The sequence below is a fragment of the Procambarus clarkii genome, chromosome 22 (assembly GCF_040958095.1).
Source record: "Procambarus clarkii isolate CNS0578487 chromosome 22, FALCON_Pclarkii_2.0, whole genome shotgun sequence".
In the NCBI taxonomy this organism is placed as follows: domain Eukaryota; kingdom Metazoa; phylum Arthropoda; class Malacostraca; order Decapoda; family Cambaridae; genus Procambarus; species Procambarus clarkii.
The window spans coordinates 6,349,400-6,373,829 of record NC_091171.1 but is presented as its reverse complement, the minus strand read 5'-3'; the positions used below and the strand labels follow the sequence as shown (position 1 = coordinate 6,373,829).

Sequence of the window (24,430 nt, the reverse complement as noted above, 5' to 3'; positions counted from 1 at the left end):
GTAACTGTCAACCATATAAAATCTAGTCCAAGTGCAGTGAAAAGCTCTGTACCTCAGGGTACAGTCCTTGCACCACTGCTTTTCCTTATTCTCATATCAGATATAGACAAAAATACAAGTCACAGCTTCGTATCATCCTTTGCAGATGACACAAAAATCAGTATGAAAATTACCTCGGCTGAGGACATTGAAAAACTTCAAGCTGATATTAATAAAGTTTTCGACTGGGCATCAGAAAATAACATGATGTTTAACAGTGATAAATTCCAGGTACTCAGGTACGGTAAAAATGAGGACCTTAAACATAATACAGAGTACAAAACACAATCAAATGTACCCATAGTAGGAAAACAGCATGTAAAGGATTTGGGAATAATAATGTCGGACGACCTAACGTTTAAGGAGCATAACCAAGCAAATATTGCGACAGCCAGAAAAATGATAGGATGGATTACGAGAACTTTCAAATCCAGGGATCCCATCACAATGGTTGTACTCTTCAAGGCACTTGTGTCGTCCCGTCTTGAGTACTGCTCAGTACTCACTTCCCCCTTCAAAGCAGGAGAGATTGCTGAAATAGAGGGAATACAGAGAACATATACGGCACGCATAGACGCAATAAAGCACCTAAATTATTGGGATCGTCTCAAAGCCCTCCAAATGTACTCACTAGAAAGAAGACGAGAGAGATATCAAATAATATACACCTGGAAGATACTGGAGGGCCAAGTACCAAATCTACACAGTAAAATAACAACGTACTGGAGTGAACGACATGGAAGAAAATGTAGAATAGAACCAATGAAGAGCAGAGGTGCCATAGGCACAATCAGAGAACACTGTATAAACATCAGAGGTCCGCGGTTGTTCAACGTCCTCCCAGCAAGCATAAGAAATATTGCCGGAACAACAGTGGACATTTTCAAGAGGAAACTAGATTTATTCCTCCAAGGAGTGCCGGACCAACCGGGCTGTGGTGGGTATGTGGGCCTGCGGGCCGCTCCAAGCAACAGCCTGGTGGACCAAACTCTCACAAGTCGAGCCTGGCCTCGGGCCGGGCTTGGGGAGTAGAAGAACTCCCAGAACCCCATCAACCAGGTATCAACCAGGTATCATATAGCAGTTTTGGGTGTCCCACCTTCCCCCCTTAACCCCGAGGACCACCCTTTGTTTAAGGGTATCTTGGCCGGCCTATCTATCCGGCCTACCTGGCCGGCCTATCTATCCGGCCTACCTGCCGGCCTATCAATCCGGCCTACCTGACTGGCCTATTTGTCCGGCGAACGTGTCCGGCGAACGTGTCCGGCCTACCTGGCTGGCTTACCTGGTCTACCTACCTGGCCTTACGGTTATCTTGCGATGGTTTCGGGGCTTAGCGTCCCCGCGGCCCGGTCGTCGACCAGGCCTCCTGGTTGCTGGACTGGTCAACCAGGCTGTTGGACGCGGCTGCTCGCAGCCTGACGATTGAGTCACAGCCTGGTTGATCAGGTATCCTTTGGAGGTGCTTATCCAGTTCTCTCGAACACTGTGAGGGGTCGGCCAGTTATGTCCCTCATGTGTAGTGGAAGCGTGTTGAACAGTCTCGGACCTCTGATGTTGATAGTTCTCTCTTGAACACTGTGAGGGGTCGGCCAGTTATGCCCCTTATGTGTAGTGGAAGCGTGTTGAACAGTCTCGGGCCTCTGATGTTGATAGTTCTCTCTCAGAGTACCTGTTGCACCTCTGCTCTTCAACGGGGGTATTCTGCACATCCTGCCATGCCTCCTGCTCTCATGTGCTGTTATTTCTGTGTGCAGGTTTGGGACCAGCCCCTCTAATATTTTCCACGTGTAAATTATTATGTATCTCTCCCAATGCGCTCAAGAGAATACAGACTGCCGAAAGAGCAGAGCTCAACCCCCGCATGCACACCTATGTGAGATTTGGGCTATCTTGAGATTATTTTGAGTGACTAAACGGGGCTCTTTAGTCGGTCCCAGTAGTTTAGATGTTTTACTGAGTGGATTCTAGCAGTAAAGGATCTCTGCACGCTCTCCAGGTCAGCAATTTCTCCAGCTTTGAAAGGGGCTGTCATTGTGCAGCAGTACTCCACTCTAGAGAGATACCTGCTTGATGGGTTTCTGGGAGTTCTTCTACTCCCCAAGCCCGGCCCGAGGCCAGGCTCGACTTGTGAGAGTTTGGTCCACCAGGCTGTTGCTTGGAGCGGCCCGCAGGCCCACATACCCACCACAGCCCGGTTGGTCCGGCACTTCTCTTAGAAAACAGACCAGTTTTCTCATGAAGATGTCCACGGTTGTTCCGGCAATATTTCTTATAGTCGTACATACACTAACTAAACACTTAGAGAGCACTAGCGTCTTGAAGAGTCTGCCTGGCCAGCGTACCTGGCCTGCCTTCCTGGTTCCCATGTTTGTCTGAACTGGTTCAGGAGTCATTATGGACTAAATGTCATCGGTAGAAATATCACCGGCCGACCTCTCACGGCGTTCAAGCAAGAACCTGATCAACACCTCTAAACCTGCCTGAACCTGCCTAAACCTGCATCACCTGCCTTATACACCTCTAAATGACACCTGATCAGGTGTGATTCATACGTCAAGCTGCGAGCAGCTGCACGTAACAGCCTGATTGACCAGACCAGCAACCTGGAGGCCTGCTCAGAGACCGGGCCGCGGGACGTTGATCCTCGGCACCAATACAAGGTAAGGTAGCCTCACATTTCTACAATCATAATAGTGACCAGTTTAACTTTGATTAAGCCAAACAATATTCACGAATACGAAGATATAGGCTCAGGCGTATTGAACAGCCTAGTGAAAGTTAGTGAGAGTACTCAAATGTGAGTGTGAGAAAGTGCAAGAGGGTGTGAAAGCCTTTGAGTGTAGGTGAGTGAGGCAGGGGTAGGTGAGTGAGGCAGGGGTAGGTGAGTGAGGCAGGGGTAGGTGAGTGAGGCAGGGGTAGGTGAGTGAGGCAGGGGTAGGTGAGTGAGGCAGGGGTAGGTGAGTGAGGCAGGGGTAGGTGAGTGAGGCAGGGGTAGGTGAGTGAGGCAGGGGTAGGTGAGTGAGGCAGGGGTAGGTGAGGCAGGGGTAGGTGAGTGAGGCAGGGATAGGTGAGGCAGGGGTAGGTGAGTGAGAAAGGGGTAGGTGAGTGAGGCAGTGGTAGGTAAGGCAGGGGTAGGTAAGGCAGGGGTAGGTGAGTGAGGCAGGGGTAGGTAAGGCAGGGGAAGGTAAGGCAGGGAAAGGAAGAGTCTTCCTATTATGACCACACATACACCAGTATGATCATACTGTGGCTGGTGTATGGTGTGTTCAAATTGTATAATGATATCTTGGCTGATTAGCCTAGTATCACAAATATTACATTATTTATCTATTCTTGTTTCGACAATAAACTAGTAATAATTGTTTATTGCCAATGTATGTCAAATATACCTATGCATATTATATTTCAATACCAAAGTTGTATGCCATGTATTTGAGGATATATATTGGAAGTGTACTGAATAGCAGTAGCAACCAGGAGGCCTGGTCGACGACCGGGCCGCGGGGACACTAAGCCCCGGAAGCACCTCAAGGTAGCCTCAAGGTAGCCTCAAGGTAGCCTAATGTCATGTAGCTTGGAAACCATCATTATGTGCTTATATTATAGAATGCTACATATTGCTGTATAGGACATGCTATGGGTATTATGATGTAGAATTTATACATTTAGGTCTCTGGTGTATTACTAGCATGTATACTCATTAATATCTATTTTATTATTGTTCATTGCATTGTCCTCTTGTCATATCAGTAATTGATATTCTGGTACTGTGAGATGTATACCACAGAGGCAAGGTTTTGTTTCTTATTTTGGTATATGATACTTTACATTGTATTCATGTATACTTATGTATAACAGCTGACCGGTAACGTCTTGATATCCTCCCTTAACTCCCCCCCCCCCCCCTGCGTACCGTCCCAGCCAGTGTTACCATGTCTTGCTAATATGAATTACCTGTTGATATATTTATATATCATGATATCATTTATTATGTAGTGATTTATTGATATGTATTATTATGTAAGGTTGTGTATTATAATCCTTGTTTAGTTATTGTATGAATTAGAAGTTCTTGGTTGAGAAAAGTCTGTATATGAGCTTGTGATATTTGAAAGAAGAGTGTCAGCTGGCGTGTGGATTTGGAAACAGTGCCTTCTTGCCTCCTTGGCGGTCACTACTCTTTGATCTTCCTAGTCGGGCGGAGGTGTGTCGCTCTGGTCCGGGTCTAGTGGCCTTATATGTGTTAACTGACTGCTAGCATGATTAATATTATGCAGTAGTGTTTTTCATGGATCATTTCTACCGTTGCACATATTTATACCAGGTGGTAGGTGCTTTTATATGTATTATTGAAGTGGGTGCTTGAGGATCTTATGTGATGCCATTATACTGTGTAAGATATTGATTCCTCAACCTCATTTTGTTAATGAATGTGACACCACCATCCTGTATTGGTATTATCAGCATAATAGGTGCTAGTGTCCCAGTGCGCCAGGATAGAGCCTGGTGTCAGCTAGTGCTGAGTGTATGCAGTGTTGAGGCCTGTTGATGATCATGCACAGCTTTAAGAAGCTGGATAAAATAACAGAATGTGAGATATAGAGATTGTAGTTTTCATATGGTGTTATGGTGACTTATGTTATATGCCCCAGTAAACTGGAATATTTTTTGCTAGCCTTTGAATCTCCTAGACACCTGGTTGATACCTGGTTGATGGGGTTCTGGGCGTTCTTCTACTCCCCAAGCCCGGCCCGAGGCCAGGCTTGACTTGTGAGAGTTTGGTCCACCAGGCTGTTGCTTGGAGCGGTCCGCAGGCCCACATACCCACCACACCTATTGATATTTAGTCAGGCTACGTTTTCCAGCGATGCTGCAGGTTCACTACTCCATAACATTAAATGGGAGACCATAACACCTCCATCTCCCCCCCCCCCGGGCTCCCCACTAGCGGACACTGCACCACTGGAGGAGGCAAAGGAGAGGAAACTCGGTGCATAACAGTCAATGACAGTGTAGATGAGTGCACGGGCTCGACCCCTGGCACCACCACACAACCACCACCACCTTCAACACCACACAACCCACCACCACCACCCCTTTGTAGGCAACCATGTATATACCCCCCCCCCCTCTCACACACACATGTATCGAGGGTAGTGCCTAGTAGTCCGAGAAAGCGTCAACAATTGGGTGCTTTTTATGTCACAAGAACACCGGAATTTTACCGCTCGGTGATCTATAGCGGGGAAACTGGTCACGTGTCCGGGTGAGGCGCAGGAGGCTGGTGGGTGTAGGGAGGAGGCAGGTGGGCGTGGCAGGTGGGTGTTGGGAGGATGTAGGTAGTGGGAGGGAGGGGAAAAAGCACGGTAGGAAGGAGGTAGGGCAGGAGAGGGAGAGAGAAGGGGGAGGGGGAGGGAGAGAGAAGGGGAGGGGGAGGTAGAGCAGGGGAGGGGGAGGGAGAGAGAAGGGGAGGGGGAGGTAGAGCAGGGGAGGGGGAGGGAGAGAGAAGGGGAGGGGGAGGTAGAGCAGGGGAGGGGGAGGGAGAGAGAAGGGGAGGGGGAGGTAGAGCAGGGGAGGGGGAGGTAGGTCAGGGGAGGGAGAGTGAAGGGGGAGGGAGGTAGGGTAGGGCAGGGGGGGGGTGGAGCACGGGGGTGTGTGTGGGGTGACCTCAACAAGAAGGGCCAGACTGGGAGTGTCAGGTTACCTGTGGCTGGGGATCACTGTCTGCCTCCCAGTTACAGGTCAACAACTCCCCGAGACCACCACCAACTTTACCAGCCGGGCTGCCAACTCCTTCTGTCCTCACCAGAATTTAAATTTTTAAATTTTGCCCCGAGGGGCGAGTTTATTGGGCAGCGGCACTCATCTTGTGAGTGGACACACCGCCATAGCAACATGTACAACACTCCCCAATAGGAAGAAAACCCGCTGGGTTGTTCATCCTGTCATTTGTACCCAGACACAGCCTCACCAGCAGCAATGGTCGCAGCTCAGCACCAACAGTGGAAGCTCTTAAGAGGGAACTTGGTAAGGTTCTCTTGCAGTTGCTGGATCAGCCAGGCTATGAGGGCCTGCGTGATACTAGGCCAAACGCCCTCATACACTAGGAAAGGTTGGCAACGTGAGAGTAGAACAACTCTCGAAATCGTCAACAGGTAAAATCCCGAAGCCCACATGCGTGGACACATGGAGCTTCCCACAGCTTCCCACATGGAAGCGTGGGTGTGCAAGCTTCTCCAACGTAACAACTGCCTTTTAAAAGTCTGAACAAGGAATCATTCCGGCCTCGTAAATCACTTCATTCATACAAGTTTATTTTTTCTCCCCGGCATTATAGGTGTTTTATCTCGTCAAACACAAACCAGGCTGGAAAAAGTTCAGAGGTTATGAGTTATGTCTCCAGTAACTCTCTCTCTCTCCAGAGCCGAGAGTTATGAGTTATGTCTCCAGTAACTCTCTCTCTCTCCAGAGCCGAGAGTTATGAGTTACGTCTCCAGTAACTCTCTCTCTCTCCAGAGCCGAGAGTTATGAGTTATGTCTCCAGTAACTCTCTCTCTCTCCAGAGCCGAGAGTTATGAGTTATGTCTCCAGTAACTCTCTCTCTCTCCAGAGCCGAGAGTTATGAGTTATGTCTCCAGTAACTCTCTCTCTCTCCAGAGCCGAGAGTTATGAGTTATGTCTCCAGTAACTCTCTCTCTCTCCAGAGCCGAGAGTTATGAGTTACGAGAAAAGACTCCTATGTTTAAGTCTCACGTCACTGAAAGATACTAGAGTGGAGACATGATTACTACATACAACATTCCAATATGATTGGCGGGGCAGACAATTTAGCACACGACGACATAGACGGAGAGTAAGCACCAACAGGAGCTTCAGTAATATTAGAAGTGAAGTGGTGGACGCACACACCATCACATATACATATGACACCCACTTGTTATTGCGAATAATAGAACGCATTTTAACGTCAAATCCCCAACGGGCAAAATATGCTGTACTGTAAATCACGTTTTCTATGCGCGGGTCCATCGGTTAGGCGAGAAGGGCGATTTAGTACATCATATTCTGTCCGTTGTGACAACTGAGGAGGACAGAGGACGGGTTGACGAGAGCCTAATAGGTCCTGGAGCCTGTACACCAACCAGTCCATTAAAGAACGAGAAGCGGGACGAAACGCCAAGCCCAACACTAAGAAAGTACAAATAGGTGAGTTCAAACTAAAGGATCTTATGTTGACCAAGCTACACACTACACAGTAGACAGACGACGACGTTTCAGTCCGTCCTGGACCATTCTAAAGTCGATCTCACAATCGACTTGAGAATGGTCCAGGACGGACCGAAACGTCGTCGTCCCTTCAGTTTCTAGCGTGGTCTGGTCAACATATTTCAGCCACGTTATTGTGACTCGTCGTCTGCATAAAGGATCTTATGTATATGGGTAAGATATCAAGTGATAATTTAAGTAAAAAAAAAAATGATAAATTGAGCATCTCGTGTTAATTTTAGTATTTCCGGAGGACAGCTTAGAGTATAATGTATTGAACAAATCCACAAGGGCCGTGACGAGGATTCGAACCTGCGTCCGGGAGCATCCCAGACACTGCCTTAATCGACTGAGCTACGACAGGGTTAGTGTGATCTCTGTGTGTTATAATGTATTCTTTAAAACCAAGACTTTTCAACACTCCCCGTAAACATTACTAGCCGACCTCTTAAGGCGTTCTAGACACACCTTTAAAGGATACCTGATCAACCAGGCTGTTATTCATACATCTCAATGCAAGCAGCCGCGTCTAACAGACTACTTGACCAGACCACCAACCTGGAAGCCACATCGGTGACCGGGCCGCGGGGACACCGATCCGCGGACCCAGCACAAGGGACACCCAAGACACATACAAACATGTGCCTGTGTACATATGTCACATGTACAGACATGTGCCCGTGAACATATGTCACATGTACAAACATGTGCCCGTGTACATATGTCACATGTACAAACATATCAACTGCCTGTACCACATGCGTGAGAACCTATCAATTATATAAACCCGCATCCACGACACTATTTTTTGTTCTCAATCCATTTATTGGACATAATGGTGTAGTGTGAGGGAGCCGGGCGGCTACACGCTACACAGGACACCCGCCCTTACACCGCCCGGCACAAGGTGTACTCTCACACCCACGCTCCTACACTCCAAGAGTCTGCTTACTGGGTTAATGATAATGAACCCTATATCTGGTATCGTCAAGGCCATAAATGGCAAAAACCCTCGCGGAGAGACAGTACGGCACAGTCTTCATCCGTCTTGCAGATGTAAAATAAGACAGTCGCACCTGTTGCTACAGTCAAGAGGGAGGGGGGGGAAGGGGGTAGTGGGGCGTGGGGGGGGGGGCCGAGGGGAAAGGCTTGCAGGTGGGCGGATCGTGAGAGCAGTGCGTGGGTGTGCCGTGGGTGTGTTGTGGGTGTGGTGTGGTGTGGGTGTGGTGTGGGTGTAGCGTGGGTGCAGCGTGGGTGTGCCGTGGGTGTAGCGTGGACCCCAGCTACACATAGCGCCAAGTCCAACATAAGGACCCGACCTGCAGACCTGTTTAACAGGGCGGTGTGACAGAGGAGTCGACGCCACACTAATACTGCTCGTTCAGTGGTTCTCGCCCTTTTTTGGCAACGACCCTATTTTCTAAGACTCGAGACACCCCCAAGAGGGTCGCCACCCACCAGTCAGCAACTACTCGTCTATATCACGACAACATTGTTACTAAATAGTCTCTGACCGAGGATGGACGTCAGACGCTTGGAGCCACACCCAATTTTGCACAGTACATACAGTTGGGTACATGTCCAACATGAGCGGTCGGGGAGTCATTTAAGAATAGAGAGAAAGAGAAGGGGAGGGGGGGGAGACAGGAGAGACCACCTACCAACTTTGTGGCAACCTTGGTGGTGGTTCCAAGCATCAACGTCCCCGCGGCCCGGTCTCTGACCAGGCCTCCTAGTGGGTCGTCTGGTCAACCAGGCTATTGGATTCGGCTGTTCACAGCCGCGTTCCGGTGTGTGAATCACAGCCTGGTTGATCAGGTATCCTTTGCAGGTGTTTATCAAGTTCTCTCTTGAACACTGTGAGGGGTCGGGCTCGTGCCTCTGATGTTGATAGAATCTGCTTGATACCCGCTTGATGGGGTTCTGGGCGTTCTTCTACTTCCCAAGCCCGGCCCGAGGCCAGGCTTGACTTGTGAGAGTTTGGTCCACCAGGCTGTTGCTTGGAGCGGCCCGCAGGCCCACATACAAGCAGGTATCAGGTATAGAGCTGTCTCATCGTACCTGTTGTACCTCTATTTCAATTGGGCTATTTTGCACATCCTGTCATACTGGTTTCATGTGATGTTATTCCTGTGACCACATTTGGATCCAGGCCCTCTAATATTTTCCACGTGTAGATTATTATGCATCTCTCTCGCCTGAGCTCTAGAGAATACAGATTTATAACTTTTAATCGGTCCCAATAATTAAGTTGACTTACAGAGTGGATGGGTGAGGAACGCATTGGACAAACCAGAGACTCAAGAGTGGCCAGTTTCCTGTTCCAGCACATCATTGTCACACTCCAGAGAGGAGCTGTCTCCCGTATCTTGGGCCTATGCAGAACTGGATGAGGTTTTCGAACATTGAAATTTTCTGTAAATTGTAACAAAATGTAACAAAATAAAGAAATTATATTAAAAATAATGAAATCAGGGTGAAATCAGGAGAATACAATACTCAACAAGTGTTCAGGGAGAATCAGTAAGGTCTTCTCTGAATACTTTTCATTCTCTTCTCCAAGGACATGGGGTCCGCCGCAACACTGCACCAGAGGTGGTACCCCTATGAATAAAATCTGTGATCTGATCAATGTATATTTAGCAATATTATATTATATATATATATATATATATATATATATATATATATATATATATATATATATATATATATATATATATATATAATATACACCGTGCCTGTAGCAGTGAAGAAGAAGTCACACCTCACAAGAAGACAGCCAGCGCCCCTATAACACAGCCAGCAGTGCTAAGAGAGCCTCGACCCGGCCACCACACAAAGAGAGATGCCGTGAGTGCACACTTTAATTTAGCACCAACACTACTGAGCAATTCGACCTTGTTTTTTGTGAGTGTTTTGTTTTAACAATCGTCGCGTCACGACTCGTCCAGACTCGCTGTGGTTGCTTAAGAATTGTTTGGTCACGTTGCTCTCATTACTAACTTGGCTCTTATTCCTTATCATAATTATACTGAGAAAATGATGTTGATCACCAAAACTGACTTTAGCTTCAGATGGGATATATCAGAGATTCTAAAATGATTTGATGAAGGCGAATTGAGCCGAAAACGCCTTTAGCATTCTCTATTTTTCACAAGTGGTTTTCCGTATATGTATATTGTATATATATATTGTACACAGGAGCGACAAGAAGCAGGACTATGAACTCGCCAGTAAGTAAGCGCAGGTTTCTCCCAAGGTTAAAAAAACTGCTTCATGATGACCAACCATCCAGCCCGCCCTTCTCAGGTCTCCCCAACGTCAAGAAACTGTCGTACTAAAGTGCCCTTATCCTAACCTACCAGAGGACCCAAAACAGAAAAGGGACAGCTCGTTAATTTCGGGAGCCGCTACCGTTTCCTAGTACGACTCTTTTTGGCCTTAGGTGCAGTATACGTCAAAATGCGACGTTCTATTGGGAGGACGGGCTGCCACGGTGTACAAGATCACTACATCATCACCTCAAGTTTCACTAATAAAAAGCACAGCAACAAATTTAATAAATCATTTATCTACTCTGAATATTACAATTTAAAGTAGATAAGGCAGGTAGACTTAACATCAGCCCAAAGTGGATAATTATTCTTGGCACGAAGCCTAGCACGAAGCCTAGCCACGAAGCCTAGCCACGTAGCAACTATCTGGAGGGAAGAATACTCACATACCCTGGGTGGGAGGCCTAGGCTGCTTCACACGCCACATACCTGAAAAATAACATTACAATACTCTTAAGTCATTTTCAACACAAGCATTACACACAAGCTGCAAAAATACAATAATTTTAGTAAAAAAAAATCGAAACCATGAGTGACAACCTTCTTACTAGTGAAATAATAACTTTAAAGTAAGTAAAATGTTCACTTCTAAGCATCTAAATTAAGACCGATTAAAATTTATAAATCTGTATTCTCTAGAGCGCAGGCGGGAGATATACATAATAATTGACACGTGGAAAATATTTAGAGGTAATAGTTCCGAATCTGAACATGATCATCATCGTACAGATGACTTCCTGTTGGATAGATAGCCTCTTATCCACCGTAAAAGCCATCCTCCAACATTCATTTTAGCAAGATCGCTCAGAATGACGTGTGAGTTAGCAATGTCAAAGGCTGATTTAAGATCTAGGAAAGTGCGCTGTTACAAATGTCATGGCATGGCAGGATGTGCTACACAGCCCCACTGAAAAGCAGAGGTGCAATAGGTATTGCGTTTAGGGAGCATAACCAAGCAAATATTGCGTCAGCCAGGAAAATGACAGGATGGATTACGAGAACTTTCAAATCCAGGGATCCCATCACAATGATTGTACTCTTCAAGTCACTTGTGTTGTCCCGTCACTTCACCCTTCAGAGCAGGAGAGATTGCTGAAATAGAGGGAATACAGAGAACATATACGGCACGCATAGACGAGATAAAGTCCTAAATTATTGGGATTGTCTCAAAACTCTCCAAATGTACTCACTAGAAAGGAGACGAGAGAGATATCAAATAATATACACTTGGAAAATACTGGAGGGCCAGGTACCAAATCTACACAGTAAAACAACAACATACTGGAACGAAAGATACGGAAGGAAATGCAGAATAGAACCAGTGAAGAGCAGGGGTGCTGTAGGCACAATCAGAGAACACTGAATAAACATCAGAGGTCCGCGGCTGTTCAACACCCTCCCAGCGAGCATCAGAAATATTGCCGGAACAACCGTGGACATCTTCAAGAGAAAACTGGATAGTTTTCTTCAAGGAGTGCCGGACCAACCGGGCTGTGGTGGGTATGTGGGCCTGCGAGCCGCTCCAAGCCTGGTGGACCAAACTCTCACAAGTCAAGCGTGGCCTCGGGCCGGGCTTGGGGAGTAGAAGAACTCCCAGAACCCCATCAACCAGGTACAATCCAGGCAAGCAGCAGCAGCAGCAGTAGTAGTCTCAACAGTGGCTGAAGCAGCAAGAGGACGGTAATTACACTCTCAACTTCAAAAGGAGTGTAAGCAACAGTCAACAACTAATTATGACAAAAGCAATGATACATATTATGTGAGTTGCACAACAGTGTATTTGTGATGTTACGGTAGAGGAGCGGCTGTATTTACCATAGTCTTTCCTCTGTCACTACTAGCTGCTGTAATAGTTGTTACTACTCCCTCTAGGCAGCTGTACTTGACAGTCACTACTCGCTCCAGGCAGCTGTACTTGACAGTCACTACTCGCTCTAGGCAGCTGTACTTGACAGTCACTACTCGCTCTAGGCAGCTGTACTTGACAATTCTCACTTAGTGCGTCGCTGGCTTGGAAAACGAAATTTATGTGTATTGAGTTTGTATAGGAGATAAGTCAAGTGTATTATGTAGATCTGTGTATTATGTAGATCTGTGTAGACCTACCGTATACTTGTGGAAGTGGCAGCACTGCGTTCTACCGAATTACTTAATATAGCTTAATGTTAATGGGTTACTTCAGGTTGGAGCCTTCCCCACTAAAATCTTCAATATAAATCTTCAATATTCAAGGTCTTTAATATCATTATGTTGCTACAACGCCTCGCACTTGTATTAAGGTCGTTGGACCAAGCTCTCACAAGTCAAGCGAAATTGGAGAAATTGCTGACCTAGAGAGCGTGCAGAGATCCTTTACTGCTAGAATCCACTCAGTAAAACATCTAAATTACTGGGACCGACTAAAGAGCCTAAATCTGTACTCCCTTGAGCGCAGGCGGGAGAGATACATAATAATTTACACGTGGAAAATAATTGAGGGGCTGGTCCCAAACCTGCACACAGAAATAACACCACATGAGACCAGAAGACATGGCAGGATGTGCAGAATACCCCCGTTGAAAAGAAGAGGTGCAACAGGTACTCTGAGAGAGAACTATCAACATCAGAGGCCCGAGACTGTTCAACACGCTTCCACTACACATAAGGGACATAACTGGCCGACCCCTCACAGTGCTCAAGAGAGAACTATCAACATCAGAGGCCCGAGACTGTTCAACACGCTTCCACTACACATAAGGGACATAACTGGCCGACCCCTCACAGTGTTCAAGAGAGAACTATCAACATCAGAGGCCCGAGACTGTTCAACACGCTTCCACTACACATAAGGGACATAACTGGCCGACCCCTCACAGTGTTCAAGAGAGAACTTGATAAACACCTCCAAAGGATACCTGATCAACCAGGCTGTGACTCATACGTCAGGTTGCGAGCAGCCGAGTCCAACAGCCTGGTTGGACTCCACTCCCTAATGCATTCCATCTCTGTCCTGTATATGAGGACATGTGTCCTTGTATATAAGGAAGTATATAGGGCTGTTAGTGTGCAAGGATTCCACGCTAAATAGCACAAGCGTCTTCAATGGTATGGCATCCCTTGTTAGGAAGGTCCTTGTTATCCTGGATCATACCTGGAGTTATGCTTCTCTGTCATTTTCTTGCAGTTGTGACGACTACTTTATTGAGTTCTTCAAAGGCTTTGTAAGGTCTTCCGACAGGAGTACACCAAGATTGTTTACAACACTTCCACAACTGTTGCTACCACTCCCAAGTGTAAAGACCTAGTGGACCAAACCTAGACAGCCTAGTGGACCAAACCTAGACAGCCTAGTGGACTAAACCTAGACAGCCTAGTGGACCAAACCTAAACAGCCTAGTGGACCAAACCTAGACAGCTTAGTGGACCAAACTCTCACAAGTCAAGCCTGGCCTCGGGCCGGGCTTGGGGAGAAGAACAACTCCCACAACCCCATCAACTAGGTATCAACCAAGTAAGGACTACCTAAATGCCGTATTATGTTTAATATCAACACCAATTACCAATCCCCACCTTTATCGAGAATATCAGATAGATAAACAAAGCGAAAACTTATGACAAACTGTACGAAGACAAAGGGAAAAAATGTAATTATCAACCAGTGAGACCACTGAGCGGAAGTCTGAGAGGCTAAAGAAATGGTACGAAAAAACGCTGAGACGGATATCTTAAGGACCTAAAAATCTCCTCAACCTTCCCTGATCTTAGAAGTTAAGACAAAGCTTCAACTCTTGACATAATTGCATCTCCAGGACGGTCAAGAGTGCTTTCTTCACAGTGTGTACCTACAGTGTCCCTACAGTGTGTACCTACAGTGTGTCCCTACAGTGTGTACCTACAATGTGTACCTTCAGTGTGTCCCAACAGTGTGTCCCTACAGTGTGTCCCTACAGTGTGTCCCTACAGTGTGTACCTACAGTGTGTACCTACAGTGTGTCCCTACAATGTGTACCTACAGTGTGTGCCTACAGTGTGTCCCTACAGTGTGTACCTACAGTGTGTACCTACAGTGTGTACCTACAGTGTGTACCTACAGTGAGTACCTACAGTGTGTACCTACAGTGTGTACCTACAGTGTGTCCCTACAGTGTGTCCCTACAGTGTGTCCCTACAGTGTGTACCTACAGTGTGTACCAACACTGTGTACCTACAGTGTGTACCTACAGTGTGTACCTACAGTGTGTACCTACAGTGTGTCCCTACAGTGTGTACCTTCAGTGTGTACCTACAGTGTGTCCCTACAGTGTGTCCCAACAGTGTGTCCCAACAGTGTGTCCCAACAGTGTGTCCCTACAGTGTGTACCTACAGTGTACCTACAGTGAGTACCTTCAGTGTGTACCTACAGTGTGTACCTACAGTGTGTACCTACAGTGTGTACCTACAGTGTGTACCTACAGTGTGTACCAACAGTGTGTCCCTACAGTGTGTACCTACAGTGTGTACCTACAGTGAGTACCTTCACTGTGTACCTACAGTGTGTACCAACAGTGTATACCTACAGTGTGTCCCTACAGTGTGTACCTACAGTGTGTACCTACTGTGTACCAACACTGTGTACCTACAGTGTGTACCTACAGTGTGTACCTACAGTGAGTACCTACAGTGTGTACCTACAGTGTGTACCTACAGTGTGTACCAACACTGTGTACCTACAGTGAGTACCTACAGTGAGTACCTACAGTGTGTCCCTACAGTGTGTACCTACAGTGTGTACCTACAGTGTGTACCTACAGTGTGTACCAACACTGTACCTACAGTGTGTACCTACAGTGAGTACCTACAGTGAGTACCTACAGTGTGTACCAACACTGTACCTACAGTGTGTACCTACAGTGAGTACCTACAGTGAGTACCTACAGTGTGTACCAACACTGTACCTACAGTGAGTACCTACAGTGAGTACCTACAGTGTGTCCCTACAGTGTGTACCTACAGTGTGTACCTACAGTGTGTACCAACACTGTGTACCTACAGTGTGTACCTACAGAGTGTACCTACAGTGAGTACCTACAGTGTGTACCTACAGTGTGTACCTACAGTGTGTACCTACAGTGTGTACCTACAGTGTGTACCAACACTGTGTACCTACAGTGAGTACCTACAGTGTTTACCAACACTGTGTACCTACAGTGTGTACCTACAGTGAGTACCTACAGTGTGTACCTACAGTGAGTACCTACAGTGAGTACCTACAGTGTGTACCTACAGTGTGTACCTACAGTGTGTACCAACACTGTGTACCTACAGTGTGTACCAACAGTGTGTACCTACAGTGAGTACCTACAGTGTGTACCTACAGTGTGTACCTACAGTGTGTACCTACAGTGTGTACCAACACTGTGTACCTACAGTGTGTACCTACAGTGAGTACCTACAGTGTGTACCTACAGTGAGTATCTAGTGTGTGCCTACAGTGTATACCTACAGTGTGTACCTACAGTGTGTACCTACAGTGTGTACCTACAGTGAGTACCTACAGTGAGTACCTACAGTGAGTACCTACAGTGTGTACCTACAGTGAGTACCTAGTGTGTGCCTACAGTGTATACCTACAGTGTGTACCTACAGTGTGTACCTACAGTGAGTACCTACAGTGTGCACCTACAGTGAGTACCTAGTGTGTGCCTACAGTGTATACCTACAGTGTGTACCTACAGTGTGTACCTACAGTGAGTACCTACAGTGAGTACCTACAGTGTTTACCAACACTGTGTACCTACAGTGTGTACCAACACTGTGTACCTACAGTGTGTACCAACACTGTGTACCTACAGTGAGTACCTACAGTGTGTACCAACACTGTGTACCTACAGTGTGTACCAACACTGTGTACCTACAGTGTGTACCAACAGTGTGTACCTACAGTGTGTACCTACAGTGTGTACCAACACTGTGTACCTACAGTGAGTACCTACAGTGTGTACCAACACTGTGTACCTACAGTGTTTACCAACACTGTGTACCTACAGTGTGTACTGTCACCGGGGGGGGGGGGGGGTGGGCCGGGGCTCCGCTAGCACTCGGCTGCTAGGGGCTCAGAAGGCAGAATACACAGCCCCTCCGACTCCCGGGATTCACCGGAGTCTCCTTGGTCCCACAGGAGAGGACCAGCAATGCCCACCCCCAGTGAGCATTGGGCAAAGACCACCCCCAGTGGGCATTGGACAAAGACCACCCCCAGTGGGCAAAGACCTCCCACCGCAGGTCTTTGCTTCCACCACTGAAGGGGGCGCCACTGATTCACCCTGGAAGCCCTTCAGTCAACCACGGGGAAACTGCTGTTAACAGTTCCGGCCTAGACCCGTGGAGGAGTGAAGGAAGACTCAGGCTTACCTTATAACAATAAATTCCCCTGAGTCTTGCCTGCCAGACAAAAAGGTTGCAGGAACTCCTTTCCCGCCTGCCTTCTCTATCTTCTTTTTAACAAGGTCGCCAGCTGGGTTAGTATATCTGCACCCCAGCGATGTAGTTCAGTGGGTGTATTCTATACTGTTGCCAGAGTGTTGTTACTCCCACAGATCTGCTATTGGACTGTCGGCCCAGGGTACTCTCCCATAAAAGTCTGTGTGGCTTTACCTCTCTGTGAGTCACACACTCTCTCACAGGAGGGCCTCTTCGCCACGTCGGCGCCTCTTCTTCAACTGTCCTGCCGTTCACACACACTGTCCTCTCCAACAGTTCTGGACACAAGCTGCCCTGCAGCCTAGTCTACTACTAAAGTATTAATGTCATACTGCCACATACACAAGTAAATATCGTGGCCTATCTAGCCTACTCACACAAGGGGTAACGGGAGGGAAAATGATCTACCTTACATTCCTGGCTCACGACGCCTGTCCCTCGATGGTGTGAGGTTCCCACGCTTCCTGAGTCGATCCTTGACGATCCAGGAACGTTCCACAGGTCCTCAGGTGACGTGAAGCCTTCGAGTCGTCGCCGTTCCAATCCCAGAGATTCAGCTATCCCAATCCTGGTTCACCAATGTGCACTGATCACTATATTCACACACTCGTCCCTTCCACAAGGCGTTGATCCTCGTCCTAGGAACGGTGTCGTCCCTCCAAAACCGTCAGTGGACGTGACCCGGTCACAGCAAGGCCGGCCCGCCGCCCCTTCCAGACCTCAACGTCCAGCGGCGGCGCCGCCCAGCGTCGTCGCCGACTATTTTCCAAGTTTGGCATTCCTCTGCTCAATGAACTTGGTTCCTTTTTGCTTCCCAGAAGCGCAGGGTCTCCAATAGCTTATTGTGGGCAACGATGGCTAGTTTAATCCACTGAACAAGACTTGTAGAGCCTCAAATCCTCGAGAGCTGACCGAGGCGCATCCTCTCACCTCCACAGTCAGGTCAACTCTGACGTTGGTGCCGCCCGGGGCACTCGGTGACGTCACGGCGGGCTCTGATTGGTCGCCCGCGACTTAAATCAGCCAATCCGCGATCGGCTAGTGTCCCTTCCAAAACGTCATATCTGCAGTAGGGGATACTCTTTCATTTATATCAGGGCGCCACTTTCCCCTTACCTACAACTTATAATGTAAATTTCTCCCTTATCTGGCGGCCGGTCTGGTCGCCACATATACCAACAGACTCCCTGTACCTCAGAGAATCAGTAGGGAGAGCTGATATGACTCTTAGAGCAGGCAAACGAAAGAAATAGGAGAGGGCACCGTAACAGTACCTACAGTGAGTACCTACAGTGTTTACCAACACTGTGTACCTACAGTGTGTACCTACAGTGTACCTACAGTGTGTACCTATAGTGTGTCCCTACAGTGTGTACCTACAGTGTATACCTACAGTGGGTACCTATAGTGTGTCCCTACAGTGTGTCCCTATAGTGTGTCCCTACAGTGTGTACCTACAGTGTATACCTACAGTGAGCACCTATAGTGTGTCCCTACAGTGTGTCCCTACAGTGTGTCCCTACAGTGTGTCCCTACAGTGTGTACCTACAGTGTGTCCCTACAGTGTGTCCCTACAGTGTGTACCTACAGTGTACCTACAGTGTGTCCCTACAGTGTGTACCTACAGTGTGTACCTACAGTGTGTCCCTACAGTGTGTACCTACAGTGTGTCCCTACAGTGTGTCCCTACAGTGTGTACCTACAATGTGTAGCTACAGTGTGTACCTACAGTGTGTCTTTACAGTGTGTACCTACAGTGTGTACCTACAATGTGTAGCTACAGTGTGTACCTACAGTGTGTCCCTACAGTGTGTACCTACAGTGTGTCCCTACAGTGTGTCCCTACAGTGTGTCCCTACAGTGTGTCCCTACAGTGTGTCCCTACAGTGTGTACCTACAATGTGTAGCTACAGTGTGTACCTACAGTGTGTCCCTACAGTGTGTACCTACAGTGTGTCCCTACAGTGTGTCCCTACAGTGTGTCCCTACAGTGTGTCCCTACAGTGTGTTCCTACAGCGACTGTGAGTGTTAGACTATGTGCCTCAGTATCATGAAAGTTGTGATGATAAACCCTGTGTCTTCTCTCTATAAGTGACGTGACTTTAGTTCCATTAACTCATCCTCGTAGCTTAAGGCTCGTTGCTCTGGCATGAATCTTGTTGCAAATCACTGGACATTCTTCAATTTAGGTTGTGTTTGGCGAGGTATGGAATCCAGGTTAGTGTTGCATAATTCAATATTAGTCTTATAAAGATTGTCTGGTAAAGGTGAGCATGTAGGAGTTCACTCCCTCTAGTTGGCCGTTTACAGGAATTATGAAGAGCAGTGGGTCCTAGAACCATGTGTTGCCCCTACCCCTCGTGTGTCATGTTCCTTCACTCGACGACACATCTCTGACTGTGACCCTTTGTTTTGTGTCCTTCAGGTACTACTCTCTTATCTCCTTCATCTTCCCCCCCCCAGTTATCCCAGCCTCCTGGTGTACAAGAGCCTCTTTCTTCATCTGGTACACCAGCTGTTCATGGGGAACACTCTCAAATTATTTCTGAAAACATAGGGAAACACAGTGTAGCCAGCCTTCTTGTTGCCATAGACTCTTGCCACAGAACTCTAACAGTTTATCACGGATGACTTTCCACCTCTAACTCCATGCTGCCCTTACCGTACAAAGCTCGTCCTCTCCGACGCAAGAAAGTTATGAAGGAGAAAGCGCCTAGCTGCACACTGGACTTGTGATCCTGTGGTCCCGGGTTCGATCTCGGGCGCCGGCGAGAAACAATGGGCAGAGTTCCGAAATCATTTCAAAACAACCTCAAGAAGATAGCTGTATGACTATAGCACATGGAAGGGATATGGGATTAGAGTAGGCTCTGGGATAGACGGGAACGGAGTGAAGGAACGACCCCAACCACTTGGATCGTCGGGGATCGAACGCCGGCCCTGCTAGAAGCGCTCTACCGACGCTGTGCTACTAAACGTGTCATTACATTAAACTAAGATATATTCTCCCTGGTCTTCCCATGACCCAGTCGAAGTTCACCGCAGGTTTCTGGGAAGAAACAAGCGCAGGAAAGAGATTATTATTATTAACATCTTTATTGACAAAAATAAATTACAATTTTGCCTAATCTGAGGATTTCGTTAAGCCTTATTAAAGTGAGGATAATGCTGGTATTCACTGTCACGCAGGACAGAGGGTCATACACAAGACAATAGGTCTAAACTGTAGGCTGAAGTACACATATATCATGGTTACAATCAACTACATTAGACTGTATACATGTTTCAATGTATGAATATATAAATACAACTTCCTATTGTGCACTGCCACACAAGGGCAGGGATGGGTTCATAACTGATGCAACTTAAAAATAATATAAATAAAACTGTTCTTCATTCTTTAAAATGGACAAGCTAATTTAGGATAAATTGTTAGGATGTCGTCCAGAACACCTGAGACAATAAAATAGTTACACAGTTGGTGATACAATAGGCCAGGAGGTCTAAAGTCTTTTACGGTTTCACATTCAACAATATAGTGTTCTAGTGAATGCATTAAAGGTTTATCACAGAGTTTACAATCTGAGTATTCTGGTAGTGGCTCAGCCTCACTAACCTGCCAGATGTGTCTATAGCCAAGGCGAATTACAGCAATGACTACATCACATTGCCTGGTTCGGTTACTGTGCTGACCATACAAATACCTATTATTACAGAACTTGTCATAACTTTTAATACTGCAGCTTTCAGGTCTCTGCGCATTTCTTAGGTATTCTAAATCTGAATTACTTTCTATAATTTGTATGTTTTTAATAATTGCATTAGATAGTCCAAAGTCATAATCAATGTTTTCTTTCCTGCAAGCCTCATTGGTCAATCGGTCTACAAAGTCATGTTTTCGAACTCCAACATGGGATGGGATCCACACAAATTTTATACAAGAGTTATTATCATTGGCAAAAATTACATTCCATTTAATATTACAAGCTTCTTCAGACATACATTGTGATGGGCTATTTAAGGACTGCAGAGCACTTTTAGAGTCACAGAAAATAACTCCACCACCATTGAGGTTAAGATATTCAGTGGCTAGATAAATACCCAATAGCTGGGTGTGTGTCGTGCTTGCCCAGTTGTTCAGTCTGTGTGTACTAGACATGATCAAGAGATGGAGGAGGACCAAGAGGGGAGCTGGTCCCTGGTGACACAGGAACCGGCGCATTACGCCTCACTAAAAACAGGAGGAGAGGGTAAAAAGCAGGATAACGTGAGCAGTGGGAGAGTGTGGCATGGCGCTCCTCTACGCCACCTCCCACCACCTCACACACTCGCGTGTCACCACACTCCTGCGTGTCACCACACTCGTGCGTGTCACCACACTCGTGCGTGTCACCACACTCGTGCGTGTCACCACACTCGTGCGTGTCACCACACTCGTGCGTGTCACCACACTCGTGCACAGTCTTGCCCAAACATCCTCACCCTCACACACCCACTCCTCTATACCTTCCACACACAGCCTCGTCCCCCACCACGCCCTTGTCCTCCCTTCACACACCTCCACCCAGCAACATCCCCCCTACCCACTCTCCAAAGGTCCTCTATACCTTTCTGGGGGATGGGGTGGGGTGGGGTGGGGGGGTGGGGGAGTAAAGAGGAAGGAGAGGCATAGGTAAAGGGAAGTACAGAAGTGGGAAATACAGTGAGAGGTATGAAAGCCGGCGGGCTGTCCGCCTTGCTGACACGATGTGTGGGTGTTGGCAGCTAAGCTAAGCTGGCTCCCTCTTGTCAGGGAGCTGTGAGTGTGTGAGAGGTTCTTCACATGTGTTTCACCATATATGGATGTCCATAGATGAATACTGTGTAGCATTCATATATACACACTCCGATGCTTCCACACATCGATGCTTCTTGATGGCCAGGGCAGCTCCCTCGCGCCTGCCTGGCCAGGACAGCACTGCCTCAGGAGAAGCGAGCGCGCTGACGCACCTGCACGCCCGCACATAATTCATCAACGGCAAGAATGGATATCAAAGAGAGCGAAGGAGCGTGAGTGAAGGCGGAGTGGAGTAGTACAGCTGTGAGGTACTGCACTCCCTCCTCCTCTCCCACCCCTCGCGGGGAGAGTTGCAGGCAGGTGGGAGGGGGAGGGAGGGGGGGAGAAGAATGATGGAACCGGAAGGATGGGAGAGAGAGGGAGAGGGATGGGGGAGAGGAGGGATGGGCCGGAGGTGGGTCGGGCGCCCAGGAATATGGAGGAGCCGGATGTGGGAACGAGAGCATGGAAGCAAATGGGTACCATGTGATTGATGGGGCGGCTGGCAGGGTGTTGGGGGAGGGGCTGGCAGGGTGCTGGGGGAGGGGAGGGGATGGCAGGGTGTTGGGGGAGGGGAAGGGCTGGCAGGGTGTTGGGGGAGGGGGAGGGCTGACAGGGTGTTGGGGGAGGGGAGGGGATGGCAGGGTGTTGGGGGAGGGGAAGGGCTGGCAGGGTGTTGGGGGAGGGGAAGGGCTGGCAGGGTGTTGGGGGAGGGGAGGGCTGGCAGGGTGTTGGGGGAGGGGCTAGCAGGGTGTTGGGGAGGGGAGGGGCTGGCAGGGTGTTGGGGGAGGGGAGGGCTGGCAGGGTGTTGGGGGAGGGGAGGGCTGGCAGGGTGTTGGGGGAGGGGAAGGGCTGACAAGGTGTTGGGGGAGGGGAGGGCTGGCAGGGTGTTGGGGGAGGGGAGGGCTGGCAGGGTGTTGGGGGAGGGGAGGGCTGTCAGGGTGTTGGGGGAGGGGAAGGGCTGGCAAGGTGTTGGGGGAGGGGAGGGCTGGCAGGGTGTTGGGGGAGGGGAGGGCTGGCAGGGTGTTGGGGGAGGGGAGGGCTGGCAGGGTGCTGGGGGAGGGGAGGGGCTGGCAGGGTGTTGGGGGAGGGGAGGGGCTGGCAGGATGTTGGGGGAGGGGAGGGCTGGCAGGGTGTTGGGGGAGGGGAGGGCTGGCAGGGTGTTGGGGGAAGGGGAGGGGCTGGCAGGGTGCTGGGGGAGGGGAGGGGCTGGCAGGGTGCTGGGGGAGGGGAGGGGCTGGCAGGGTGCTGGGGGAGGGGAGGGGCTGGCAGGGTGCTGGGGGAGGGGAGGGGCTGGCAGGGTGCTGGGGGAGGGGAGGGGCTGGCAGGGTGCTGGGGGAGGGGAGGGGCTGGCAGGGTGCTGGGGGGAGGGGAGGGGCTACTGCTACTCTGCAGCTTTATAGACAATAGAACTGCTAGGCTTAATATCGGCAGCTACTTGGGTGACGTAATAGAACTGAAAAGTGGAGTACCACAAGGAAGCTGCCTCTCCCCCACTCTATTCAACATACATACAGCTGACCTACCCCAACCCCAACATGGAGAATACATCACATACGCTGACGATGTCACCCAAATAATATGCCAACCGGGACCATCAAAGCCGCTACTAGCCGACAAGACCAAGGCAGTAATTGAACTCATAAACAACTTTGAGAAGCAATAGAAAATTAGCACCAACAAACAAAAGTTTCAGATAATACACATTGCGAAAAGAAACCCGGACCCCATCATCCTTGATAACCAGCCGATCCAATATGCGGAGGTAGGCAGAATACTGGGACTTATGATAAATAGAACAGGGACACAAATTCATGTAAAGGACCGACTAAACAAAGCCAAAGCAGCATTAGGAAAACTGAGAAGATTCCGAAGCCTCAGTACTAACATTCAGATCCACCTATATAAGGCTCTAGTTTGGCCGCATCTAGAATATCCCCCAGTACCACTACACACCATAAAGAAAACTAACATGCAGAAACTGCAAGAAGTACAAAATAAGGCGCTAAGGAGAGCAGCAAAACACCGTCCACCATATGATCAGACAATCCAGGAGCTCCACGAACTCCTGAACATACAGCCACTAAACATCAGACTGCAGCACCAAGCCATCAGGGTGTGGAACACCATCGAAGTGTTAGAGGACCCAATGTTTGAAAGATTACTCCAAGATGAGACGCCCCGCTCCCACAGCTGGTGGCCCAAGATGAGACGCCCCACTCCCACAGCTGGTGGCCCAAGATGAGACGCCCCACTCCCACAGCTGGTGGCCCAAGAGCCTCGATTCTCTGGACGAAAACCCCGCCCCACAGTATATAATCCCCAGATGAGTTATATATGTGTATATATGAACAGTTCATATATGTGTATGTATGAACAACTTGATAAATAATATGTATGTATGAACAACTCGATAAATAATAATAATAAAATAAAGAGCCATAAACAGAATAACATGTGAGGAAGCATCGGAGTGTGTATATATGAATGCTACACAGTATTCATCTATGGACATCCATATATGGTGA

General features: G+C 48.3%; 1 long non-coding RNA gene across 1 annotated transcript in view; it reads right to left on the bottom strand.

The window, feature by feature from the left end:
• LOC138367586 (uncharacterized) overlaps window positions 1-24,430 on the bottom strand; it is a 129,732-nt gene that overhangs the window by 78,199 nt on the left and 27,103 nt on the right. Inside the window, exon 2 of the long non-coding RNA XR_011229375.1 lies at window positions 11,037-11,075. This is a non-coding gene — a long non-coding RNA (uncharacterized lncRNA). The remainder of the gene's footprint in view (window positions 1-11,036; window positions 11,076-24,430) is intronic.